This window comes from Podarcis filfolensis (assembly GCF_964270895.1).
Source record: "Podarcis filfolensis genome assembly, chromosome: Z".
Taxonomy (NCBI): Eukaryota; Metazoa; Chordata; class Lepidosauria; order Squamata; family Lacertidae; genus Podarcis; species Podarcis filfolensis.
The window spans coordinates 32,224,526-32,251,411 of NC_139617.1; the positions used below are offsets into that span (position 1 = coordinate 32,224,526).

Here is a 26,886-nt window from a genome sequence, read left to right on the forward strand (position 1 = left end):
TAATTCAACAATATCTGGGGGCCCAAGACTGAAGGACAGTAGACTGTTGCCTGGGTGCCATTCGCAGAAGCATCTGATAAAGTGGCTGATGGTATCCTATTGAACGTGGGCAGTCTTTGAGTTGGATAAACTGGGATCATGGTAAGCAGGGCAGGCTAGTAGCTCTCAGCACCCTACTGCTGGGACAGGAGCAGGATTTGGGGATTATTTTTCTGAGAAAGACACACACGGGCGGGCGAGCGGGCGGGGGGGTGGAGAGAGAGAGAAGCAGAAGAAAGTAATAAATGCAGCCTCAGCAAGGATTAAAGGAGCCTGTCCGAGTTGTTGAACTTGGGCACCGCGTTCCCAAAGATTATTGTGTTCAAAAGGCATTCCTAACATAGTTTATTCCCAGTCATCTGTTGCAATCCATGGCTGCTCTACAAACTGGAGCATTTGCTCCAACTTCACCCCCACCCCCACCCCCCGTCCCATCTCATAAGTGTAACCCTAGCAGCTCAGGATCATTACATGGGGATGAGGGGCTTGAAAGAGAGCAAAGCTTTTGCTCGGGTGCCTGCTTTTACGCACTGCTAGACATCTTCTCTCCGTGCCTCTCTCTCCCCCCCCCCCCCGCCCAATTATCTGACATGAATTCAATGCAAGGCAGAAATCTGGAAGAATCCAAAGCAGGCAAGCTCATTTCGTTTGGTGTCTGTGTCTACTAAGCACAGCTCATTTGCACAATGCACAGGACCACATAAGAATGTCAGGATTACTTTGCTAGCTCTTATAAAAAGGTTACTGCCTTCCACCAAATCAGAATACTGGCCCATCAATCTCAGTATTTTCAGCACTGACTGGCAGCAACAGCTCTCTGGGGTTTCAGGTAGGGGGCATTCCGAGCCCTGCCAGGAGATGCTGTTGTGGATTGAAAGGAGATCCAATTCAACATTAGGAAGAGTCGTTTGACAGTGGGACAGACTCCCTGAGTAGGTGGTGGACTTCATTGGACGTTTTTAAATAGAGGTTAGGGGACAACTGTCAGGGATTCTTTAGCTGCAATTCTTGCATTGCAGGGGGTTGGACTAGATGACCCTTGGGGTCCCCACAGTTCTATGGCTCTTTGAACCTGGGACCTTCTGCATGCATAACAGGTGCTCTGCCACTATGCTGCGGTCCTTCCAAGTCTAGATGGACTGTTGGAGGTCCATCTCTCCCCCCCCCCCAATACACAATGTTCATTGCATGGGTAAACGACGAATCAGGTGACAGCATTAAGGAGGCTGCAGCTTTAGCACTGAGACAGCAAATCCTTCCTTTGACCTTGGACCAGAGGTGCTAAACCTGAGCTGCCCACTTCCCAGCTTCCAGTTCCCATTTAACTCAGCAGCTGTTTTGCTTTGCAGTGGAAGATTGCAAAAGGAGTATATTGCAAAAATGAGAGGCCCCCCCACCCCCATTTACTTAGGCTGTTTAACTAAGCCTGGTTGAGGGACGTGGCCCCCTGCTCTGCGCTGATGACCTCCAGATCGTACATGTGGCTTTCAGGTCCCCATTTGGAATGTGCCCCAGCTGCTCTTTAGAATTGCCCTCTGTGCTTGGGAATGCCTTTCCATAACAGGAAGAGGAACCCTCAGTGGTGTAAGGATAGCTGCAGCAGGAGGAGCAGATTTCCTGGCTAACTTTGTTTCAGAATCATACCATAGTGAAGGGCAATGAGGGTCAGTGGCATGGTAAGGGGAGGGCACAGGGGCCGCGGCAACAGGCGCAAATTTCTGAGGGGTGTAACCAGGCACCCTCATCTAGGCTGGAGCCGTGGGGAGGTAAGCTGCACCCAGGTCCTGTTTGCAGGCTTCCCACTGGGGCATCTGGTTGGCCACTGTGGCAGGATGTTGGACTATGTAGGCTATCGGCCCGATTCTGCAGACTTCACACACACACACACACACACACACTATATATGTGTGTGTGTGTGTGTGTGTGTGTGTGTGTGTATAAGGGACGCGGGTGGCGCTGTGGGTTAAACCACAGAGCCTAGGCTTGCCAGAAGGTCAGCGGTTCAAATCCCCGCGATGGGGTGAGCTCCCGTTGCTCGGTCCCTGCTCCTGCCCACCTAGCAGTTCGAAAGCACGTCAAAGTGCAAGTAGATAAATAGGTACCGCCCCAGCAGGAAGGTAAACGGCGTTTCTGTGCGCTGCTCTGGTTCGCCAGAAGCGGCTTAGTCCTGCTGGCCACATGACCCGGAAGCGAGATGAGCACCACAACCCCAGAGTCGGCCACGACTGGACCTAATGGTCAGGGGTCCCTTTACCTTTACCTATATATATATATATATACATACACATACACACAGAGAGAGTGTAAAATTATAGGTACTCGCAAGGAAAGGGAAAAGTTGACAGCTATGGGTACTAGTATTCATAAGGATATTCATGGGGTAAATATTTAATGCACAATTAAGCATATATGTAAAGGCTACAATAGGATAATGTATATATTATTTAATGGGGTAAGTCAGTTAATTGCACTATATACATAATAGTATTAAGATCATCATCCTTGTTCCTGGGATTCCGCCATTTTGCGCAGGGGCCCTTTGATGCCTCATAAGCAGTGTTTCAAGCTCAGCCAGAGGGGGGGAAATGCAGGAGAGAGAGAGAGAGAGAAGAGAGAGAGTTGCAGAAAAAGTCCCTTTTGTCCTTCCCCACAAAGGGGCTTTGAGCTGTGTTATCTGTTGGGCAGCAGCTCAGCGAATGGCCAGGAGGCCTCTGGATGCCAGCAGAGGAGGAATAGTGAGACCGGGCCAAGGCGGGGCTCCCTCCTCCTTCCAGGCACATAAGAAAGGAGCCGGTCCATCAGATAAAGTCCCTCTGGAAGAGACAAGGATCTCTCTCTTGCAGGCATTCCGGCTGTTCCGGATTGAGAACTTCATGCAAAACCAAGGCCTGCAGGGAGCTTTAGAAACCAGCCAGGCTGCCAAAAAGGGTCCCTGGGGCCTGGTTTTCGCAACAGGGCTCGAAGACACCCCCCCCCCCAAGCAAGCTGTGAACGTGAGGTATGGTGAACACGGCCTTTGTCTTACAGGAGTGACACCACCACACTGGCAGAATCCAAAGGGCACTGAATAGAGGCCACAAATTCTGCAGCAAGGGATCCTGCAAACTGCTGAAATCTTGCAAACTCAGCACATTTGCCAGTATGGTTGTCGTTCTTGTTATTTATTGCATTTCTATCCTGCCTTTTCCTCCAAGGAGCTCAAAGTGGCATACATGGCTCTCGTTTAATCCGCAAAATAACTCTGGAAGGTAGGTTACACTGGGAGGCAGCAGCTGGCTGCAAGGTCACCCAGGGAGCTTCATGGCGGATTGAGGATTTGAACCCTGGTCTCCCAGCTCCTAGTCCAACACTAGCCACTGTGTCACCACTGGCTGATGGCACTCAACTTTATGTGCTTCTCCTTGTGTTGGAAGGAGGGGGGTTGTGGAGACCACTTGAGACAGCCACAGGAACTCTCCTCCCTGCCATGCCTCTGCTATTCTCATCTGCATCTAGAACAGAAAAGAAGAGCCCTGCAGCTGGATCAGTCAAGGGAGGCCCACCTAGACCAGCCTGCTGTTCTCACAGTGCCCACTAAATGCCCCAAATGAAAGTCAATGCAGGATATGAGCCTGACAGCAACTCTCACCTCCAGAGATTCTAGCAACTGGTATTCAGAAGCATTACTGGTGGAGGCTGAACATAAAGAAGAACCTCGGAATGGGGGGCATCCCGTTCCTACAGTGGCCTAACCCCAGACTACTGGGCCAAAGCAATGTGATGCAGCCCCACCAAACCTCCATCAAAGTCCATTGGTTGTTGCTGTTTTCAAGTTTGCTCAGTTCTGACTTGCAAAAGGGAAAGGTCCCCCTATACCTTACATAAATTGATGCTATGACCTGCTTTTTGTGAAAAGCCAGTTAATTTTCTGGTTCAGAGCTCAGGGCAGCTGGGAAAAGGCCTTGCGGAGAGAAGCTGCGTTGGACCTGAGCTCCTGTGCTCTGGGCAGTTTGAAAACTGTGGGCGTTCCTCCACCCCCACCCCAAATTCCTCTCTCCAACGTTTCCAATCCAGACCGCTTGAGGGTGGGGGAGGCGGGTGCTGTGGAATGACTTCCTGGTTCCCAGACTTCACATGCCAGCAGCGGCCTTTATTTATGGCCCAGGAGGCTTCCCTCTTGAGCATAAATCAGGAAGGGGGAGGGGGAAGGTCAGCCTAGTTCCTGAGCATGGATGCAAAGGGCTTTCCCTATACTCCGGGAAGCTGAACCTCTGTGTGTGTGTGAGCATGGGAAGAGTTAAAGAGGGAGCCTCTGGCCTCTGCCCAGTTCCCTCCCTCCCACATCACAATTGAACCAGGAAATAAACAAAATTGATGCATTTTTGTTTCATTTCACAGCTGGAAGATAGAAGGATTTCCTCTTTGATTTCCTGCTTCCAGAGGAGAGGTGATGGGCAATACAGACGAAGCTGCCCTGTTACGGAGACAGATCATTGGTCCACCAAGCTCTATATTGTAAACTCTGGCTGGCAGCAGCAGCAGCACTCCAGGTTTTATGGCGGAGAACATTCCCAGGCCTGCATTGACTGAACCTAGGACTTTTTGCTTGCTAGCTTCCCCAGCCCCTGACTGAGAACCACGAGGACAGGAATCTTAACTTTATTTTTTAAGGCAAAAGTACCATGCACGGTTGCATGCAGTGAGGGAACAAAGCAGGGTATAGATGTAAGAGAATAAATGAATAAAAACGCAGACAGCAGCTTAATTCTCAGTTTGGGAATCTCTCGCCTCTCCCCATCACACCTCCCCACACCCTGCTATGGCAAAAATACCCAAGATTTTTGGCTGACTCTCTCAGAGCAACTTTCACACCTCCAAGAGAGTCCCAGCCAGGCCTCAACGCCTCTGCAGCTTGGAAGGGTGTGAAATAGCACTGGGTACCAGCCTATCAGATTGTGCTGGGCCTGGGATGCCAGGAAGCCAGCAGCCCTTGACACCTAAGTGAGAGAAGCAGAGAACTCCCTTTGACACCAGTGGCTACTTTTAAGATGAAAGCACCACGGAGGTCCCTGGCAGAGTCTGCAGAAATGAGGATCCCAGCTGAGGGGATGGTGCCTGGCCCTAAAAGCCAGCCAGGTGTCTCTTTTTGTGTGGGCCTCATTCTGAAAGGCTCTGGGGTCTCAGCTCTGCCTGGGCATCTGACCCTGCCAGGGCCCAGGAGAGAGGGGGGGTAGGGGGTACATCATGCCCCAGTCAGGAATCAAAAAGGGGGTCTAGGAGTCAAAAGAGGAAACCCAGAAATTTCCTGGGACCTCAGAAAGCATTTGCATATATTGTATGAAGCCTATTATTTACATTTTGTGTAAGCCTACATAAAATGCCGAGGGACGCGGGTGGCGCTGTGGGTTAAACCACAGAGACTAGGACTTGCTGATCAGAAGGTCGGCGGTTCGAATCCCCGCGACAGGGTGAGCTCCTGTTGCTCGGTCCCTGCTCCTGCCTACCTAGCAGTTCGAAAGCACGTCAAAGTACAAGTAGATAAATAAGTACCGCTCTGGCGGGAAGGCAAATGGAATTTCCGTGCACTGCTCTGGTTCACCAGAAGCGGCTTAGCCATGCTGGCCACATGGCCCGGAAGCTGTACGCCGGCTCCCTCGGCTAATAAAGCGAGATGAGTGCCACAACCCCAGAGTCGGCCACGACTGGACCTAGTGGTCAGGGGTCCCTTTACCTTTACCTTTTACATAAAATACCACGACACTTCTCCCCCCTGCCTGCTTCCTCATCTGCCAGTTCCCCCTTCCTCCCCGTCTACTTTTCCTGGGCAATCCAGAGAGGCAGCGCTGAAATCCCAGCAAACAATATTGCAAGTGGGCAAGTTGAGAAGGTGGGCTTGCTTTGCCTCTCCTGTGGGAGATGCACTCTGCCTACTGAGGGGACCACTGTCTGCTGGACCGGTGAAAGGCAGGGGGTGTTGGCACTGATGTCCGCCTTGAAGCAGAGGAGGGTGAAGCATCTCATGACCATTTCTGGGTAAAATTATCTTTTCCAAACAACTGACCTAAGAATCAGGAAAGAGTTCATATTTGCTTTGATTCAAATTACATTTGTAGAAGTATAATAAAAGTAATTAAAAGTAATAAAAGCAAAAACACAAAAAAATTCTACCAATGCCCCCACCAATTTTTTCCCCCATAGTGTTTTGCTTTATTAATACTATGAATAGAAGACTGGGTCATTATTCATCTCTCTGAATTTTTATTTGGGCTTTTTCTGGAAAAAGGTGTTAATTTGGAATTATTGGTTAACCTGAGAAACAGTGTTGCTCAGATAGAACGAACAAGGAATTGTAAAGTCTTTTTACAGTTGAACACAACTCAAATTATTTTGGCCAACTTGCAACAAGCTGCAAAAATTTCAGGGGCGCTCCTGCTGCATTGTTGTTTTGATCAAGCAAGCACAGCTAGGTGCTGCAGTTTTAACTTATATTTATAATATTGCTTACAACACGTCAACACGCACGGAGGTACAGAACGTAACCCCCATGCAAAACAAAGATTGCCTGTATATATCTTTTTGTCGCATTCCCTTTCCCCCCTTTCTTCAGATATAAAAATATTAATTTATAAATCATCTCTCCAAAATGTATTCTCACAAATCATGCACCCAGAAGAGAAAGGATAGGAAGAATGAAAAATGGGCCAACAAACACTTAACCCAATTAAGTGCAGCTTCAAAAAAAAAACCCTTTTCATTGAACTCATCTATAGAATTGGAGCAATAAGAAACTGTTGATAACCTCATCCCCAAACAAGGAGCAGTTTATTTGGGTAATCATGCAAAGTATTCTGATGAAGGGGAAGATGCAGAAAATGGAAATGGAAAACAGAAGTAAACAGGCATACAGACGCATGTGGAGGTGAATTTGAAAGATGAAAGGGCTAATCATAATGCAGGCCTTGACATTGGATGTGCCATAACTGAGTTTCCATCTCAAAAGGAAATAGAAAACTATATTACATCTGGGACAGGAGTTGACATCATCTTAGAATTGTCAATAAAAGCTGAAGCTGTAAAATGGTACATGCTTTTAAAGCACATCATCAATGTTGCACTCTTATTAGGAGAACGGGGTCTAGTATTTTCTGGTTCATCCCATCGAATTGGTAATCCAAGCAATGGAAACTTTTTAGGACTTATTGAACTGTCCTCCAGGTGGGACTTCAGGAACATGTGCTAAGTGTAGAAGAGTCCACAGAAAAGGATTGAGTGGTTTCAAGTTCATTATCTGACCTCTGACTCACAAAATGAATTTATTACAGAATGCTCAAATCTTGTGAAAAAAACACATTTTGCTTGAGAGGCAATCTGCAAAGTACTTTGCCGTAATAGTAGATTCCACACCAGATTCTTCCCATATGGAACAAACAGCATTTCATCTGAGACACCTACTTTTAAAATAAATGCAGTATTAGATTCAAGAACGATTTCTCAGCTTTGCAGACTGTGGCAATGAAAAAGGGGAAGAAATTGCTCAGTTGGTAACTGACATATTGAAAGAACATGCTATTCCTTCTCAATGACTGCAGAGCTCAAGCCTACAATAATGGAACAAATATGGCTGGAAAATACAATGGCTCACAAGCAAAAATAAAGAACAATGCTGAACAGAACAATGCTCATACAGAAAGTATATGTTTTACATTTTGGTATACAATGTTATAGCCGTCAGCTTCAGTGGTGTTAAGCAGTTGGCAGAAAAAAATGATTTCTTGTGGAAATATCTCACCATGCCTAAAAGTGATGTAAAGAGAAAAGCTTTATCTTAGAGCAGTATCCTGCTGACCTTAGTGGTGGTGATTATGGAAAATAAATGCAACATTCACCCTCAGCAAATAAAGCAAATTTTGTAATTGCACAGTTAAAGCCGTTAGATCTGTTGCACTGGTTAACAGAGTACAGACTTGGTGATCTGTTTCCAAATGTCTGTGGTAACTTAAGAATACTATGAACAATTCCAGCAACAGTAGCTTCTGCAGCGGGGTCATTTAGCAAACTTCGGTTAATTAAGAATTACTTAAGGTCTACAATGCCTCAAGGACGTCTTGTGGATTTGGCCAGGCTAAGTATTGAATCAAACATTGCCAAGAACAATTAATTTTCGTGCTGTGATTTGAATTTTCCCCCAATAAAGGCCTAAAAAGCTTATTTTTTTTAAAGTAAATAATAGGTTTTTCTACTTTTTCTTTTTACTAATACTTTTTACTAATACTTTTGATTATTTGATCTGCATTGCAATATAAAAGGACGATTCAACGTGAATTATTTTTCCCTATCTGTGTTGTGGCATAAACAAAGATATTCATTTCAAATGTGGTTTCTTATCTCTGACCTTATTTTATTTATGTTTATCTATTGTTATCATGGAGTGTGCATAAGAGCGTAAGGCCTTCAAAAGTTAACAGAGAGCTCCGCTGCGACCTTCTCTCTTCTCCTGTACCCTTTTTGACCTTATAGGCTGCAGCTCATGGCATAAAACCCTAGTGGATAAAAACAGGAAGACTACTGGAGAAGGGAAGAGGCTCAAAATAAACTTTGTACACCCCCTCCTCCTGATAATAGTCTTTTCAGAGGCCCTGGCCCCAGGAACCCTGGCCGACCATCACCATGGGAGCCAGTGTGGTGTAGATATGGGACCTGGCAGAGCAGGGTTCAAATCCCTCCCTCCCCCCTGCCGCCGCCACCACCCAGTCAGCCATGGAGCTTACTGGGTGAGCTCACTCTCAGCCTAACCTATCACACTGGGTAGTTGTGAGGATGAAATGGGGGTGGGGGAGAGGAGAAATATGTATGTCACCTTGAGCTCCCTGAAGGAAAAAGTGTGATATAAATAAAATAACATAAACAAGAACTTATCTGAAGTGTCTCTAGATGCTGAGTGAACAAGTAAATAGAATGTACCGCATTTTTCCGTGTATAAGACTAGGTTTCCCCCCTAAAAAATAATGTCCAAAATTAGGGGGTGTCTTATACATGGATAGTGCCGAGGGTGGATTTTCTTAAATCTGGGTCCCCAAAAATATTGGGCGTCTTATACATGGGTGTGTCTTATAGATGAAAAAATACGGTATATCCCACTCCCTTCTGCTGTTGGAAGTTTTGTGCAGGGGGCCATGCAGGTGTCTGGTCTGATCCAACTAAGGCCTCCTTTCATTCTGTCCATGGAGAGAACCTAAGAAGAGCCCTGCTGGATCAGGCCAAAGGCCTAACTTGTCCAGCATCCTGTTCTCAGAGTGACCAACAGGATGCCCATATGGGGAAACCCACAAGCAGGACCTGAGCACAACAGCAGCTCTCCCTCCTGTGGCTTCCAGCAACTGATGTTCAGAAGCACTGCTGCCTCCAGCTGGGGAGGCAGAGCATAGCCATCAAGAGCCACATCCTCCTCCACAAATATGTGTTGACCATCTCTGCCTCCTGTGGGTGGGAGTTCCATAGGTTAAATCTGTACTGTGTGAAGAAGCCCTTTCTTTTATCTGTCCTGAATCTTCCAACATGCAGCTTAATTTTTGTGTGTCAGGAACTTCTTCTTTTTGCCAACTTTTTGCTTTGTCCCACCAAAGTTTTTAATGCCAGACATTGTGTCAGTTGCAAATCTGACAACTCCGGGAGTTGTTGAGCTGTCACTGGAAACATGAAATGTGTGGTTTGCTTTGTTTTTGTATCGCCACATATTTTACAATGTTGACTTTTTGTTATGGACAACGGCCAAGACTAATAAATGAAACTAACAATGGATGGGGGGCTTGCCAACTTTTTTGCCCTCGCACGGTTCCTCTGCTTAGGACAGGTGCACAGCAGACCACGGGCAACTTCTCCACGCTGGCTATTGCTATGCCCAGCTGCACCTCTATCTGGTTAGGGATAGCCTAACTTCTGTTGTCTATCCTTTGGTAACCTCTAGGTTAATTACTGCAGTACATTATATGTGTGGCTGCATCTGAAGACGGTTCGGAAACTTCAGCTGGTGCAGAATTCAGCAACTAGGTTGCTCAATGGGGCAAGACAGTTTAAGTATATAACATAAATCCTGGCCTCACTGCACTGGCTGCCAATGAGTTACTGAGCCCAATTCAAAGTGTTGGTTTTGACCTATAAAGATCCATGCGGACCCTGTGATCATCATCTGAGACCTTTTAGTTCAATGGCCCATTTAGTCCAACCTCCTCTTCTCATGGTGGGTGACTAGATGCCCATGATGGGAAGCCCACAAGGAGGACCCGGTCACAAGAGGAAGAAGAAGAAGAAGAGTTTGGATTTGATATCCCACCTTTCACTCCCTTTAAGGAGTCTCAAAGCGGCTAACATTCTCCTTTCCCTTCCTCCCCCACAACAAACACTCTGTGAGGTGAGTGGGGCTGAGAGACTTCAAAGAAGTGTGACTGGCCCAAGGTCACCCAGCAGCTGCATGTGGAGGAGCGGGGAAGCGAACCCGGTTCACCAGATTACGAGACTACCGCTCTTAACCACTACACCACACTGGCTCTCCTGCAACACTCTCCTGCATTTTGCAGCAACTGGGATTCAGAATCTTTACGGTCTCCACCTGTAGCAGGCAGAGCATAGGCAAAGAGTTTTTGGTAGCTCAGAAGCTGACACCCTCCTTGGGGCAGCAGAGCTCTATGGAAACAAAGGTGACATCACAAAAGGAAGGAGGAGAAATGGAAAGGAGTGATCCTCTTTCCTCCACAAGAACCGCACCCTTTCCTTTTACAAGGCTCCTGTCAAAAGAGAAGAGACTGCCCTGCTGGCTAATGATGTTTTTAGGCACCTTGGTGTGTTCTACAAATGTCAACCTCAGGGAGGTGCCCTGAAAGTGGGCCCTGAGGCCATGTTGCTGAACGGACTTCTTGCTCCAAAACAGGCCTCTCCAGAGCCCAAGAGAAAAGATATTGCTGGACAGAGAGACATGATGCCGGCAACCTTTCAAGGCCATGACCTGCTGCAGTTTCTGGACTTCTGAGTAAACAGGTAGGAAAGGAAGGGGCTGCCCACTTGAAAACCCATGGCAGATGGCCATCCAACCTCTGCTTAAAAACATCCAGTGAAGGAGAGTCCACCACCTTCCAAGGGAGTCCGTTCCACTGTTGAACAGCTCTTACTGTCAGAAAGTTCTTCCTGATGTTCAGCTGGAATCTCCTTTCTTGTATCTTGGATCCTATCCTCTGGAGCAGGAGAAAACAAGCTTGGCCCATGCTCCATAGGGCTATCACATCTCCTCTCAGTCTCCTCTTTTCCAGGCTAAACATACCCAACTCCCTCAACCATTCCTCATGAGGCTTGGTTTCCAGACCCTTCATCATCTCAGTTGCCTTCCTCAGGACTCATTCTAGCTTGTCCAATGTGTTTCTGAAACTGGGGTGCCCAGAACTGGACACACAACTCCAGGTGGGATGTGGCCAAGGCAGAATAAAGCAGTCCTATTGCTTCCCTTGATCTGAAGACTATACCTCTGTTGGTTGCAGCCTAGTATTACATTAGCTTTTTTTGCTGCTGCATCACACTGTTGTCTCAGGACAAACTTGTGGTCTACTAACACCCCTAGATCCCTCTAACGTGTGCTGCTGTCATGCCTGGTGTCCCCCATCCTATCCAGCACCTCTTCCCACTTGTGAATCCCTTCTTAAAGGATGGGGAAACTTACACAGAGAGATTCTGCTAGTGAACTGATTCTGATCCAAGCAGCTGTTGCAGATAATCATAACTTGACTCCTTTATCCTTTCTCTGCTCCCTTGTCCAGGTCCTCTTCAGTTGCAGGGGGAAGTCATGGTGTGTGTGTGTAATTTTCTCCCAGCCTCCCAGAAAGCCTGGAGTTGTATTTAATGAGTTTAGCCAAAATGGGCTGGCTGGAGTGCCTTCTTCCTGCAAGGCAATGGAGGAACTCAATGGCAGACCGATGTGGCCCAGACAATGCCTGCCATTGTCCCGCCAGCTCTGTCTGCCAAGGCTCAGCCGAGGGATGAATGGGGCTTGTTTCTGCCGTGGGTTGCTGGCTTATTTATTTATTTGCTTGTTTAAAATGTTTCCATCCCGCCCCCATCCTAGAGGCAGCTCACCACCATTGTTAAAACAACAACGCCCACTCTTTATTAAAAACACACACACGCTGCACAATCAAAACAACGAGGTGGCATTCAACCTTGCATGCAGGAGCTCAGGTTCAGTCCCCAATAGCATCTCCAGGTAGGGCCAGGAAAAGACTCCCTGCCTGAAACCCTGGAGAGCTTCTGCTTCCGGTCAGACAACACTGAGCTAGATGGACTATTGGTCCGAGTATAAGACAGCTGCTTATTTAAACCATCCCTTTCTTTAGAACAGGGGGAGGCAACCTAAGGCCCAGGGGCCAGATGCAGCCCAATCACCTTCTCAATCCGGCCCGTGGGCGGTCTGGGAATCAGTGTTTTTTTACATGAGTAGAATGTGTCCTTTTATTTAAAATGCATCTCTGGGTTATTTGTGGGGCACAGGAATTCGTTCACCCCCCCCCATATAGTCCATCCCACCACATGGTCTGAGGAACGGTGGACCCGCCCATGGCTGAAAAAGGTTACTGACTCCTGCTTTAGAACCTTGAGGACTGGAATCTTTATTTTAGTTTGGAGGAAGATGTACCACAGCTCAGTGGTGCAGCATCTGTTTTGCATGCAGCAGGTTCCAGGTTCCATCCCTGCTGGCATATCCAGGTAGGGCTGGGATTGTCCCCTGCCTGAAACCCTGGACAGACACTGCCAGTCAGTGTGGGCAACACTGAACTAGGTGAACCAACAGTCTGGCTCCGTGTTTGGTTTTAGCTCAGCGGAGAGCTGCTGCCAGTCAGTGTATGCAATACTGAGCTAAATGGACCTATGATCTGCAACTGAAGCCGCACATGACAAACATCTGAAACGCTACAGAGCCGCTGCTGCCAGTCAGTGCGTGCCATACTCAGCAAGATGAACCAAGGGTCTTCTGATTCTGTACAAGGCAGCTTCCTGTGTTCCCACTGCCTAAGTGGCTCCTTGCTTAGACTCAGCATGATGTGTCTGCTTCTCCACAGCTTCTGTGATCAGATCCTTACCAACAACCCTGGGTGCTAGGCCTCTCGCATCTGCATTTTGACAGGTGGGAGGGTGCACGGCAGGCCACCCACAAGGGTGCTGGGTTGGGAGCTGGCTTTCCCAGGCTCTGCTGCAGCACCCATCCTCTCTCCCCACCCTTCCAGGATCTTATTGCCGAGGGAGACCCTTTTCTCTCTCGCCCTTGCCTCGAAAAGGCCTATGCGAAGCCTGGATGGATGCCAGGGGGAGGGGCGATGGGCAGGTGGCAGCCTGAGCTGGCACTTCCTTCATCCCTGCCCTTGCCTGAGCCACCATGATTTGAAGCCCCACAAGGCCTCTTGAGGGCAAATATTCTCTCGGCTGGGTGGGATCTGCCCAGACTCATCCCGGGAGCGACGTGGAACCGGAGACAGAGGAACGTTCCCACCGGAGCGCTTCCAAGTCCGTGGCCCGAGGCACTGTGTTCTTGGAGGGAGAAAGCAATAAACAGGTGGATGCAGGAACACCTGCCAGGTCCAGCGGACAGTCTCAACATGCGTAGGTATGGCCTACGGGCCAGGGGAAAGGCGGTGGCTTTGAGTTAGAGAGGAAGCCTTCTGAGGTTGTGAGCCACTTGGCTGCTTGGATCCTGGTAATGGTGGCCCCGAGCACCAGTCCTCTAATGAGATGGGTGTTTCCAGAACTCCAAGGCAGCTTTCATTTGAGGGTGGAAAGATAAAGAAATAAATCACTGGAGCGGGGTGTCAAGGACTTCTACACCTGGGGCTACAAGCCAGCCGGGCTCTCCTACAGTCAACACACAGTTGCTCCACCAGAACAAGGGCATTCCTCATCATCTCAGGGATTTTCTACCTGAGAAGTTTTTACCCATGGGGCAACCCTTGAGCTTGTATTGCTGGAACAGGGGTGGCCTTTCTGTGGCCCCACAGGCCTTATCCAGCCTGCTGGTTGGTTCCTTGTGGCTTCCACAGGACCCACAGACAACCCCACAGAGGGCTGTAGCTCAGAGGCGGAGCACCTGCTTTGCATGCAGAAGGTCCCAGGTTCATTCCTTAGCAGCATCTCTAGGTAGGTCGGGGGAAATGTCCCCTACCTGGAACCAAGGGGAGCCATTGCTGCCTGTCAGAGTTGACAGTCCTGAGCAAGATGAGCCAATGGTCAGACCACTGATCCATCCAGCTCAGTACTGTCTGTGCTGACTGGCAGCAGCAGCTCCTCCAGGATTTTCTGACTGGGAAACGTTCCAAGCCCTACCTGGAGATTCCACCGGCAACTGAACCTGGGGGCTTCTGCGTGAATATCTGGGACTCTGCTAAGGAGCTATGGCCCTTCCCTTAAACATGAAGCGAGGTTCTAGTCATCGTTCTGAAGCAAGGGTGGAATTGAATAGGAGCATACTACAGAGTCAGACCATTGGTTCCTCTAACACAGCATTATCCTGTGACTCTCCAAGGTTCCAGGTGGGAACATCTACCTGGAGATGCTGGAAACTGAATCTGGACCTTCTGCATGTAAAGTGTAACAATATTATCAAGCAGTTGCATCCAACTAAGCTGTACTCAAGAGTAGATCCATTGAAATTAAGGGACCTAAATTAGACTACAACCCAAACCTTATTTCAGAGTGATATTTTCTTCCTTTCTCCCCCTTCTCATAGCGCTGGAGCTGTCCCTAGGCCTGAGCCTCCCTCTGACGGAGGCAGCATATCAGGGCCCTTTGGGCCCCCCTGTGATAGGTGTCGTTTGTGTTCCTCCCGCTGTGTTTCACAGGAAGGAGGTGCCATGGCATCAGGCTGATAGCCCAGAGGAGGAGGAAGTCTGGATATTGTCATAGGGGACGGATATGGGATTGGCAGAGCAGTTGGTCTCCTCCTTGGGTTCAAAATTGGGAGGGGAGGCACCAGAGATGCGTGTGAGAGAGTCCAAAACTTGCAAGCTAAATCTAAAGTTATTTGCTTCAAGCAAATGAGGAATCTCTTGCAAGCACACTCCAGAAAATAATATAATCCACACGTGATGCACCTTCAACTAATGGTATTTTGCAAATTCTGCTATTCAGCTTTTGAGGGTGGCTTTATATCAGGGGTAGGGACGCGGGTGGCGCTGTGGGTTAAACCACAGAGCCTAGGAGTTGCCGATCAGAAGGTCGGCGGTTCAAATCCCCGCGACGGGGTGAGCTCACGTTGCTCGGTCCCAGCTCCTGCCAACCTAGCAGTTCGAAAGCACGTCAAAGTGCAAGTAGATAAATAGGTATCGCTCTGGCGGGAAGGTAAACGGCGTTTCCGTGCACTGCTCTGGTTCGCCAGAAGCAGCTTAGTCATGCTGGCCACATGACCCAGAAGCTGTACACCAGCTCCCTCGGCCAATAAAGCAAGATGAGCACTGCAACCTCAGAGTCAGTCACGACTGGACCTAACGGTCAGGGGTCCCTTTACCTTTTACCTTATATCAGGGGTACCCAAGCTTTCTTTAGCCTGAGGTCTATATTCACATATGGCAGCAGTACAGGTGCCACACAGTACTCATTCCACACTTGTAAGGAATCAGTCTTTTAGCATGGCAGCAGCTACACAGAATGATAGAATCACAGAGTTGGAAGGGACCCTGAGGATCATCTAGTCCAACCCCCCTACAATACAGAAATATGCAGCTGTCCCTTAAGGGGATCAAACCTGCAACCTTGGGGTTATCAGCACCATGCTCTAACCAATTGAGCTATCCATACACGTTGGAACTCCCTGTTGACATCAGGTGGCCACCTTCGCTGCACTCTTTTTGGAGCTTGCTTAAAACATTTTTGTTTAGGCAAGTGTATCCAGACACACGTAGAAGTTACATATGTTTTTATGTCTTGTTAGCTACAGTTGATTTTAATTCAAACATCTCTTTTTAATAGGTTCTCCTCCAAAATGTTAATGCTTTATTTTATAGCCTTAAAGGGCTCAGGACTGCAATACCTCAAGAACCACCTCTCTCCATACAAACTTACCTGGACCCTGAGAACATCTTGTGAGGGCCTTCTTTGTGTGCCTCCTCCCGAGAACTCTTGAGGGTGGAAACACAAGAACAGGGCCTTTTCTGCAGTGGCTCCCCATTTGTGGAATACTTTCCCTAGCGAGGTTCAGCTGGCGTCTTCACTGTACACCTTTAGGCGAAAAACGTTCCTCTTAAAAACCAGGCCTTTGTCTGATTGACATCCGATGTCCTTTTAAAATATGTTGTGGGAGCGGGGATAATTAATTGGGTTGTCCTTGTTTTTGTTTTTATAATGTATTTTCTGTTTTTTATATTGTGATTTTATGTTGTGAACTGCCCTAAGATCTACAGGTATAGGGTGGTATACAAATTTAATAAATAAATAAAAATAATAAAAATAGTTTTGTACACTGCTTAGAGATGGTTTTTTTTTTTTAAAGTATCAAATGGCATATAAATGTTGTTAAATAAAAAAGCACTCTGCTCCAGTCTGGCTACTTGCAGCCAGAGGGAGGATCTGTTCCACAGTGCCATCACTGCAGGTGGCCAGGGGGAGGTACTGCAACTGTCAGATCAGCAGAGCCAGGCAACTCCAGGGGCCAGGAAGATTTGGCCCGGTGCCATAAACTGCTGGCCTTGAGCGACTTTTGACACAATGACAGACTGAAGCTCTGCTTTCTCTATAGCTCTAAAAAAGGTTGCCATCAATGCCCCTGTTGCAATGCCCCTGTTGCAATACTGAACTGAATTTGTCAAAGCTGGGCTCGGCTAGTTTAATTTTGTTTGTTTTGGATATTTACCCATGATATCCCATACTTCCTTTTTTTTGCAACTTTGGGGTCATGCTGGACACCTTCAAACTATGCTGGCAAAGCAGCCTTGGCCTTCAAATAAATTTTGGCTCAAGACTCTCTGTATGCTGAAGCCTGGGATTTAGTCACATTCCACATTTTGCATTCAAATGAAACCATCAGAGACAATCCAACAAGCTTTTAACATGGTGCAATGTTTTGATTTGAGGATGGCTGGAGGCTAAAAAAAAACAAAAACCACACAAGAAATCCTCCGCTGAAGAATCAAACTCCTCCTTGGAACAATAACAAAGGTGACATCATCAATATCACCACTGGGCTTCCTTTGTTATGGAAGAAGGTAATTAATGAGACAACAAGTGTGCTCTGGACTGCTTGCAATCTCAAATTATCACTGTTTACGTGCTTTTTTTTTTTTTTTGCTCATAAATGTCCCTTTGATGTTACAACGGGTTTATTTTTACCCAGCCATTGCCTGTCGCAACAGCTGCTATAACCCCCTTTTGTCCTTCCTGGGGTAGAAACAGCAAAGAAGACCAGCCTTCTCAGTAGGAAGAATGGGACCATGGGAATGAGCAGTCAATTTTTTTAAAGAAAGGATGTCTGGTTTAAAAATAGGCCAAAAAGTTAGGTACCTGGGAATTTGGCTGACTACCTGGGAATATTGGCTGACTCGGTACCTACGGGACCGCCTCTCCTGGTATGCACCACAGAGGAACTTACGGTCTTCAAATAAAAACATCTTGAAGGTCCCAGGCCACAGAGAGGTTAGGCTGGCCTCAACTAGAGCCAGAGCTTTTTCGGCTGTGGCTCTAACCTGGTGGAACGCTCTGTCGCAAGAGACAAGGGCCCTGCAGGACTTGACATCTTTCCGCAGGGCCTGCAAGACAGAGCTGTTCCACCAGGCCTTTGGTCAGGGCGCAGCCTGACTCCCTCCTTTGGCAATCTTTACAAAACTTTAGTTTATGGTTGCCATCAATTTGTATTTTAATTAATTTTTATAATGTTTTTATAATGTTGCACTGTTTTAGTGTTGTTAGCCGCCCTGAGCCCGGCTTCGGCTGGGGAGGGCAGGATATAAATAAAAATTTTATTATTATTATTATTATTATTATTATTATTATTATTATTATTATATTAAATTGTGGAAGGAAGTTAAGAAAGTGTTGGAGATATGGGGAGAATGAAACTCCCCCTGTTAGGCAGAATTTCAACCATTAAAATGAATATATTGCCTAGGATGCTGTTTTTATTTCAGTCAATCCCAACTGTAAACAATTTAAGCTGCTTCAAAGAATGGAAAAAAGATATATCTAAATTTATCTGGCAGGGGGAAAAGTCAAGAATTAAACATAAAATTATGATAGATACTAAAGAAAGAGGGGGCTTTGCTCTGCCAGATTTGCATGTATATTATGAGGCAGCTTGTTTGTGTTGGTTAAAAAATGGATTGTATTGGACAACTGCAGACATCTTAGATTTAGAGGCTCATGACTTAAAATCTGGCCGGCATGCATGTCTCTGGTATGGGAAGGCTAAAATCTACAAGAGTTTTATAAACCATATCCTTAGGAAGAATCTGCATAGAGTCTGGGAGAAATATAAAAATTTGCTGGAAAGAAAAACACTATGGCTATTTCCCATTGAAGCAATTATGATTAAGAGAGTTAATATGGACAGACAATGGGCGACTTACAGGGAACTGCTGGATTTTACAGTGGAGGAACCCAAACTGAAATCAATGGAAAACTTAAGAAGCCACGTTATGGATTGGTTATCACCAGTTATACAATATGTTTAAATTGGATAGAAAGAATGGATTTCTGGATCAAAGATCCCAATTTGAAAAAGAACTTTTACAAAATAAGGATAAACTTTTGTCTAAAATGTATAATTTTCTACTAGAATGGGAAACAAAAGATGAGCTTGTTAAAGCTTCAATGACACACTGGGCAATAGATTTGAAAGTTTACAGTAAAATATGCCAGGGATGTATATGCAAAATGAAAGGCAAGAAGGGAAGTAATTGGATATTTTAAAGTTTGTAAAATGTTTATTTGAAATTGTAAAATTGAAAATTTTAGGAAGAATTTCAGTGATTAAAATGAATGTATTGCCAAAAATGTTATTTTTATTTCAGTCAATCCCAGTGATGAGCAATGTGAGCTGGCAAAGAATGGCAAAATGATATTACAAGATTTATCTGGAAAGGGAAGAAACTGAGAATAAAATATAAACTTTTTACTAACATTAAAGATAGAGGAGGTTTCTCTTTACCAGATTTAAAATTATACTTTGAGGCAGCCTGCATTTGCTGGATTTGGGATTGGATTAAATATTTGGTTGGCATATTTATGGTATCAGAAGGTGAAAATCCACAAAGGATTTCATAACCATATAATAAGAAATGCCATTTTTAAGGTATGGGAGAGATATAAAGATTTAATAGAACAAAAAAACACCATGGTGGATATTCCTAGTAGAAGCAGTATCTTTAAAAAAGGTAAATATGAGGAAAAATGGCCAACATATAGAGAGCTGTTAACAGAAGTGGATAACCAATTAAAGTTAAAAGAATTTGAGGAAATTATAGAGAAGGTAACAGATTGGTTACAATATTATCAAATAAAATGATAAAAAGAAAGGATTTAGCTATACAATATCAAGATTTCAAAGAGAAATTGTAGAAGATAATATAAAATTACTGTCAAAAATGTATAATTTGCTGTTGGAACGGGAAACCAAAGAGGAAGAGGTTAAGTGTGTAATGATAAAATGGGCAAAGGATGTGGGACATAATACACAGTGGTACCTTGGGTTACAGATGCTTCTGGTTACAGACTCCACTAACCCAGAAATAGTACCTTGGGTTAAGAACTTTGCTTCAGGATGAGAACAGAAATTGTGCTCCGGCCCTATTAGCTAAAGTGGTGCTTCAGGTTAAGAACAGTTTCAGGTTAAGAACGGACCTCCAGAACGAATTAAGTTTTTAACCCGAGGTACTACTGTACTATTTTTCCACAGCAGGGTCACTGTCTCTAGCTTCCTAGAGCTGTCCAGCAAGCATGATAGGGGAGCTAGTACCCATAGTCATTGGGAATAAGCCTCCAGACCTTTTGTACGGATTGGATGGGCTCCCAGTGTCCCTCTGGAGAAGGTGCACAGGAAAAACCCTGAGGAGGAGTTATTCTGTCTGCTCCAACGCTCAGCATTTAGGAACACTGAAAATACAAGGTCCTTCTGTTTCAAGAGAACGGGGTGCAAGTTCTGTTACATGCACTAGAACTTCAAGGAAAATGCAACTTGAGTCTCTCTGGACGAAGATATTGGAGCACTCCAAATCGTTTGCTCATGCCCATGCCCAGAAATAGTAGATATAGATGAAAGGAAACACATGCAGATCTGCATTGATTGTTGCAATGCTTATCTATCTATCTATCATCTATCCATCTATCGTAGAAGGGTGGGTATCTGTGAGGGGGTGGGACTATGACTATCATGAAGGGACCTGCACTTCTGAATCTGCCCCTACATGACTGTGGCTTGGCCTCCAACCCCAAGAAACCCCCTCGCTAGGGGATGCGAAAGGAGGGCAGGACATTTGCTTTGTCCTCCAGATGGTAGAAAACATTCCTGCCTTTGCACACCAGAAACTCAGCTGTGGCTGAGGAATACCAGGGGGGACGCGGAGGGTCCCAGATTGCTCCAGGATGCCCATAATAGGCCAGGAGGATGAAGACATCTGGGATAGGCCAGGGAGCAAGACTGGGGCTCATCTCTCTCCGATTAATGTGGGAGGCTGTTCAAACGCTTTCCTCCAAATCTCTGTTTACCCTCCTCTGCTGTGTAAACAGTTCTGCAGGGGTGATTGTAGAGGCTTTGAGGTGAGAGCAGCACACAGGGGCCGCTTGAGCAAATAAATAAGGCATGAATGAGGAAGTATAGGAGGCCAACGACAAGAGGTCAGAGGGCTATCAAGGAACAGGAGGGAGCGGCCATCAATCCTTGGGACCAGAGGAGCAAACAGATGGAAGGATCAGTCAGTTTCAGTTCCCTCGCTTCTTCTGAACTCAAATCCAGTTCTTCACATTTCCTCAGCAGTTTTCTATTAATTTATTCTCATTATCATGTGGTGTAGTGGTTAGTGCTGGACTAGGACCTGGGAGAATCTGCTTCAAACTCACTGAGTGGCATACATGATTCTCCCCACCCCCACCCCATTTAAACCCTACAACACCCTGCGAGGTGGGTTAGGCTGAGAAGCAGTCACTGGCCCCCAATGAGCTTCATGGTTGCGTGCGGATCTGAACCCTGGTCTCTCCCAGGTGCTAGTCTGAGACTCTAACCACCACGCCACATTGGCTTGCTTCTTCCCTATTTTTGTTCTGGAACTTAATCATGGCTGGTTCTCCTTTCTATCTGTGGAAATGCCACCCTTTCAAGGCCTCTCCCTGATTTCAAAGAGATGCATCAGCCAGTCACTAGCCCCAGTCTCTTCCGGGAGAGGGGGCTGGCTGGAGCCATCAAGATCTGCTCCGAACAATCGTTTCCTTTCCCAGGCACCTTTGGGGTGGAGTGGGGGGGGGGGAGAGAATGCAGCAGGGCTTTTGAGATACAAATGGAGCAGCTGAATCAACACCTCCCTCCTCAGAGGGGTCTGCCCCTCCGAAGATAGCTGGATCCGGCCTAGAGAAAGAGGAAGTGTGAGCAGCAGGATGAAATTTATAGGGGGGCGGCCTAGGAGACTGACTTAAGGTGCTTTTAAAAAGGGCTGTCCTCTGCTGGAAGCACAAGGTGTGGGTGGGAGGGAATTCAGTTCAGATTGCATCTAAAGGCAAATTGACCAAACTCTTGGAATTTTGCAGTGCGATTCTTCAGACAAGTCGTGTGCAAAAATGCAGACAAAGTGTGCATAAAATATGCATATATTGGTAAATAGCAACATATGAAGATGCATTATGTATGGGGAAATGGCTCTGCAGAAATGTGTATTGTTGTCGTTTAGTCGTCTTAGTCGTGTTATATTATGAACATAAAGAGAGCCTGGCTGCTGGATCAGACCAGTGGCCCATCTGTTTCAGCATCCTCTTTTCACAGTGGCCACCAAATGCCCCACAGACATGAAGCAACCACCTCGGGTGGCGGAATCCTGTAGGTCAGCACCCCCACCTGTCCCTGCCAGGGTCACACAGTGGTAATGGTGGCAGTGGAGGCTTACTGTGAGATCTCATGGAACTCTTGTAAGATATTGAAGCTCCACAAGTTATTGTGGAAGTTCTACAAGATTTACAAGATCTCACGGGTAACCCCGGTAAGTGAGGCTTGGCATGGGTGTGTGTGTGAGATGTGGCACCTTCCCGTTTTGCCTCAGGTGGCGAAAGAGAATTGTTGGGCCCTGTTCAGAAGGAAGTCCACAGGGAGGGCCCACTAGTTGTTGCTTTCTCCGTCATCTGGTAGACTGCTGCTGGGTGTCACTGTTCTGCCCTCATATAGACCTCTCAATGGGGAGCCAAAGCTGGATCAGGCCAACGGCCCATCTAGTCCACCGTCTTGTTCTCAGAGTGGCCAACCAGCAGCTTCCAGCAACTGGAATTCAGAAACATTACCACCTCTTAATTGTAGAGGCACAGCACAGCCATCTTGGCTAGTAGCCATGGAAAGCTGCATCCTCTTCCATGAATTTGCCCAATCCTATTTGAAAGCCTTCTAGGTTGGTGGCCACCACTGCCTCCAGTGGGAGGGAGTTCCACAGATTAACGATGCACTATATGAACAAGTCCTTTTATCTCTCCTGAACCTTCCAACATTCATCAGAGTCCCAGTGTTAGGAGACAGAAGGCGATAGCTTTTCTCTGTCCACTATCTCCACTCCCTTCATTAATCCACTCCTAGCATGTCAGATCAGATCCCTGGGCTGGAGCTCTGCCACCCCACCCCACATGACAGAGGGCCAGAGTTTCTTTGCATCTCCCTGCCTGGCTGGCTTTTGCAGCCTTCCTGGCTCCCACACCTCCCTTTCCTGCCCCGCTTTCCTCCCCGCTTCTCCAGAGAGCTTCGCCCCCACCTTAAAAGGGCTTCCTCTGAGGGCTGCTCCTGATACGGCCCACTGGAGGCCTCGCCGCCTGAACTTCCTCCGTCTGCTCCATTCCTGAGAAATCCCAGACAGTCTCTTGCAGCAAAGGCCCCCAAAGGACTGTGGGGTAAACGCCTCCTCCTCCTCCTTCTGCTGGGCTCGCATGGAAAAAGCTTATGCTGCAGTTGTCCTGGCAAAAAGAAGAGGGAAATGTGGTGTGGGGGCACACGCACCCTGTGGAATTTGCATTTGGGGGAAGATCCAAATCCCACGCAACACCTCCTCCTTCAGGTGTGTGTGTTTGGGGGAGTAGAACAGGAATAAGTCTAGGGGTAATGCTGCTGCTGCTACTACTATGTCCCACTAATAATAATTTATTTCATAATATGTAAACACTGCTGGATTGTAAAAAGAAACACAAGCCTCAAAGCGTTTTACAAAAAAAGGTTAAAACAATTAAATGATCAATAAGAAAATTATCAATAAGAAGACTTCCAAAAAGTTAAAATAACATTAAATGTTAAAATGCGCATCAGCTTTTGAAGCACCTGAATTGCGCAAAAGGAGGATGTTTTTAGCAGGTGCTGGAAAGGGTATAGCAAAGGTGCCTCCTGCCTGTTGTCAATAGGCAGGGAGTTCCAAAGTGTGAACGCTACCACACTAAAATACAGTCATACCTCGGTTTGAAGTAGCTTCGGATTGAGCGTTTTCGGGTTCTGTTCCATGGCGACCTGGAAGTAACATAACGCGTTACTTCCAGGTTTCGCCGCTTGCACATGTGCAGACGCTCAAAATGATATCATGCGCATGCGCGGAAATGGTGAATCGCGACCCGCGCACATGCAGATGCGGGTTGCGTTCACTTCAGGATGCGAACAGGGCTCCAGAACAGATCCTGTTCGCATCCTGAGGCACCAATAATAATAATAATAATAATAATTTATACTTCGCCCATCTCTTGGGTGGCTCCCAAGAGAATATTAAAAATACAATAAAAGATGCATTATGGATATTGTATGTCACCTGTAACAGTGCCAGTTCCACCAATGGAAGTGTATATGATTGGCATATATGGGGTAAGTGGTCTTGTAGGTATAATAATGATGATGGGGAGAAATTCAATTCAGTTGATGTTTAAAGGCAAACTTAGTTAATCTGCACTGCCCAAAACTAATTCTCCAAATTTTGCAATGCAGTTCGCCAGCTCAGTACTGTGTACAAAAATGCATACATTAGGGGAAACTGTCCGTGAAAAATGAATAATGAAAATGATATACAGGAATACACTAAATATGGAGAAATAGTTTCCAAAAATATGTATGTTCATAAAAAATGGCATACAAAAACGTGTTCGTTAGGAGAAATTTGGACTAAAATGCTAATGAATTCTCTTGAAGATTTAAAATAATAATAAAAATAACAATAATTATAGCAAATCATTATTTGCTGCAGAAATGTAGAGGACTGAAATTCAGATTGCAAGCCGAAATATTGGGAAATACTGGAATAAGAAGGAGACAAATTGAAATTGCAGAGTTTTGAGAAATTAAAAGATAAAGTGCGAGACTGGCTTCATTATTATCAAATAAGAGAGGCCTATAATTTGGATAAAAAAATTGGCTTCCAGGTGGAAAAATCAAAATTGGAAACAGAACTGTTAGATCCCAAAACTAAGATACTTTCAAGAATGTATAACTTGCTGTTAAAATGGAATACGCAGGATGAAACGGTTAAATCTGCTATGATTAAATGGGCACTAGATATTGGTCACAACATTATGTTTGCTGACTGGGAACAGTTGTGGACCACCGGTATGAAATTTACGGCATGTAATGCCTTAAGAGAGAACATTATGAAAATGATATACAGGTGGTACATGACACCAGTCAAGCTTGCAAAAATCTATCATTTGCCCGGTAATAAATGTTGGAAATGCAAAGAAAATGAAGGTACATTCTTTCACCTTTGGTGGACGTGCCCAAAGATTAAGGCTTTCTGGGAGATGATCTATAATGAAATGAAAAAGGTATTTAAATATACCTTCCTGAAGAAACCAGAGGCCTTTCTCCTGGGCATACTCGGCCAATTGGTGTCAAAGAAGGATAGAACTTTCTTTATGTATGCAACAACAGCAGCAAGAATACTTATTGCAAAGTACTGGAAGACACAAGAGTTACCCACCCTGGAAGAGTGGCAGATGAAGGTGATGGATTACATGGAATTGGCGGAAATGACTGGCAGAATCTGAGACCTGGGAGAAGAGTTGGTGGAAGAAGACTGGAAGAAATTTAAAGACTATCTTCAGAAACACTGTAAAATTAATGAATGTTAAAATGATGTTGGATTGAAAATAAGTGGCATTAGCAACAAAGTTAATAAGAATATGCAAAAATGAATTGATAAATGGATGAAAATATAGAGTTATAATATGTTAAGATATAGAGTTAAGATAAACGAAAGAGGGTAAGGATTTGCTGATTTGATTATTTAAATGGGAATACAAAAAGGGGAGGTGTGAGGAGGTCAAGGAAACAAGCTAATGAGTTTAAAGTTACTAAAAACGGATTTGTTTTTAATTCTTTTTTATCTATTTGTTTTTTGTATTTTGTATTTTTATTTTTATTTTTTATGTATTATTCTATGTCTTCTTTTTTGTATCTTTTTCTATGTGACTTTTTCTATTTTGTAAACTCATGTTTTTGTAAAATCTCAATAAATATCTTTTTTTAAAAAAAATGAAATTCAGATTGCAAAAAGAGAAATGGAGGTGGCCTTCACACAGCAGTTCATCCTGTTTTAATTTCAGCATTATATTCATTTGCAAATAACCTGGAAATGAGTGCTAAACTTGCGCTGTATTGCAGTATATTTTCAGAAGTGGTTTTTAAGTCACATGAAACCTGGGGCATAAGTGTAAGAAGAGCCCTGAAACTGGATCAGGCCAAAGGAGACCATCTAGCCGAGCATTCTAATCACAGTGGCCACCCAGATGATCCATAGAGAAATCTGCAAGCAGGGCCCAGTACAAGAGCACTCTCCCCTCCTGTGGATTCCAGCAACTGTTGTTGTTGTTGTTGTTGTTGTTGTTGTTGTTGTTGTTGTTGTTGTTGTTGTTGTTGTTGTTATACCCCTGGGTTTCCCTGGCCACTCTGGGTGGCTTCCAGTGCTTTCAGAAGCATTGTAGCCATCAATCATGGAGGCAGAGCCTAGCCATTGTGGCTAATAGCCATTGATAGTCTTCTTCTCCGTGAATTTGTTCAGTTCTCTTTTAAAGTCATCCAAGTTGGCGGCTATCAGTGTTGGAGGAAAGTGGAATGCTTCCCTCTCAGTGGCGAAAGCTGTGGGGTAGGCGGAGTGCTGCCTCTTACACTTCCACCACCTGAGGTAGTGTCTGAAATATAGCCAGTACTTGTTTGCAAGCCTCTCTGTGTAAGTTAACTCCATCCCTAAAAGCTGAGCATTTTTTTGTTCTTTCCAGACAATATGTGTTTTCTCTCTCTCTTTCATCTCCACTCATCCTGCAAATAGTTCCTGCATAAATAAAGCCTTTGAACTACAGAAACTGTAAGTGATCTTTTCAATCCAGTTCACCCTGGCTGCAAGGTCTGTTAAAAATCACTGCTTCCTGTGAGAGTCAGTGCCACAGTTGAAGTTAAGTGCTGTGAGAAGGACTTTCTTAAGTATGCCTAAGGATGATTCAAGGAAGGGACAAGGGATGTTGCTAGGTGATACAGGCTCTGTGACTCTGGTGTGCTGCCTTAAGACATACCAGAGAGCCATTGGCAGGAAGGATCCTATAGCTGTGCTCTAAGCCAGAGACAGTTGGAGGAAGGCAGTCTCTTGGTACCCATCCACATCTCACTAAGGATGCAGCATGGCAGCTGAGCAGCTTACATTGATTTCCCATTAA

The 26,886-nt window shown here is 45.7% G+C and overlaps 3 long non-coding RNA genes across 3 annotated transcripts in view; all 3 read left to right on the forward strand.

The window, feature by feature from the left end:
• The first annotated feature begins 2,642 nt into the window (after positions 1 to 2,642).
• Positions 2,643 to 4,783, forward strand: LOC310754586. Its single transcript, XR_014543895.1, has 2 exons — positions 2,643 to 3,037; positions 4,417 to 4,783. It is a non-coding gene; the product is annotated as an uncharacterized lncRNA (long non-coding RNA).
• A 5,991-nt stretch (positions 4,784 to 10,774) lies between these two features.
• LOC310754605 lies at positions 10,775 to 16,504 on the forward strand. Its single transcript, XR_014543917.1, has 2 exons — positions 10,775 to 11,049; positions 16,012 to 16,504. It is a non-coding gene; the product is annotated as an uncharacterized lncRNA (long non-coding RNA).
• Positions 16,505 to 21,119: 4,615 nt separating this feature from the next.
• The window catches only part of LOC310754602, a 34,034-nt gene continuing 28,267 nt past the window's right edge, over positions 21,120 to 26,886 (forward strand). Inside the window, exon 1 of the long non-coding RNA XR_014543913.1 lies at positions 21,120 to 21,658. This is a non-coding gene — a long non-coding RNA (uncharacterized lncRNA). The remainder of the gene's footprint in view (positions 21,659 to 26,886) is intronic.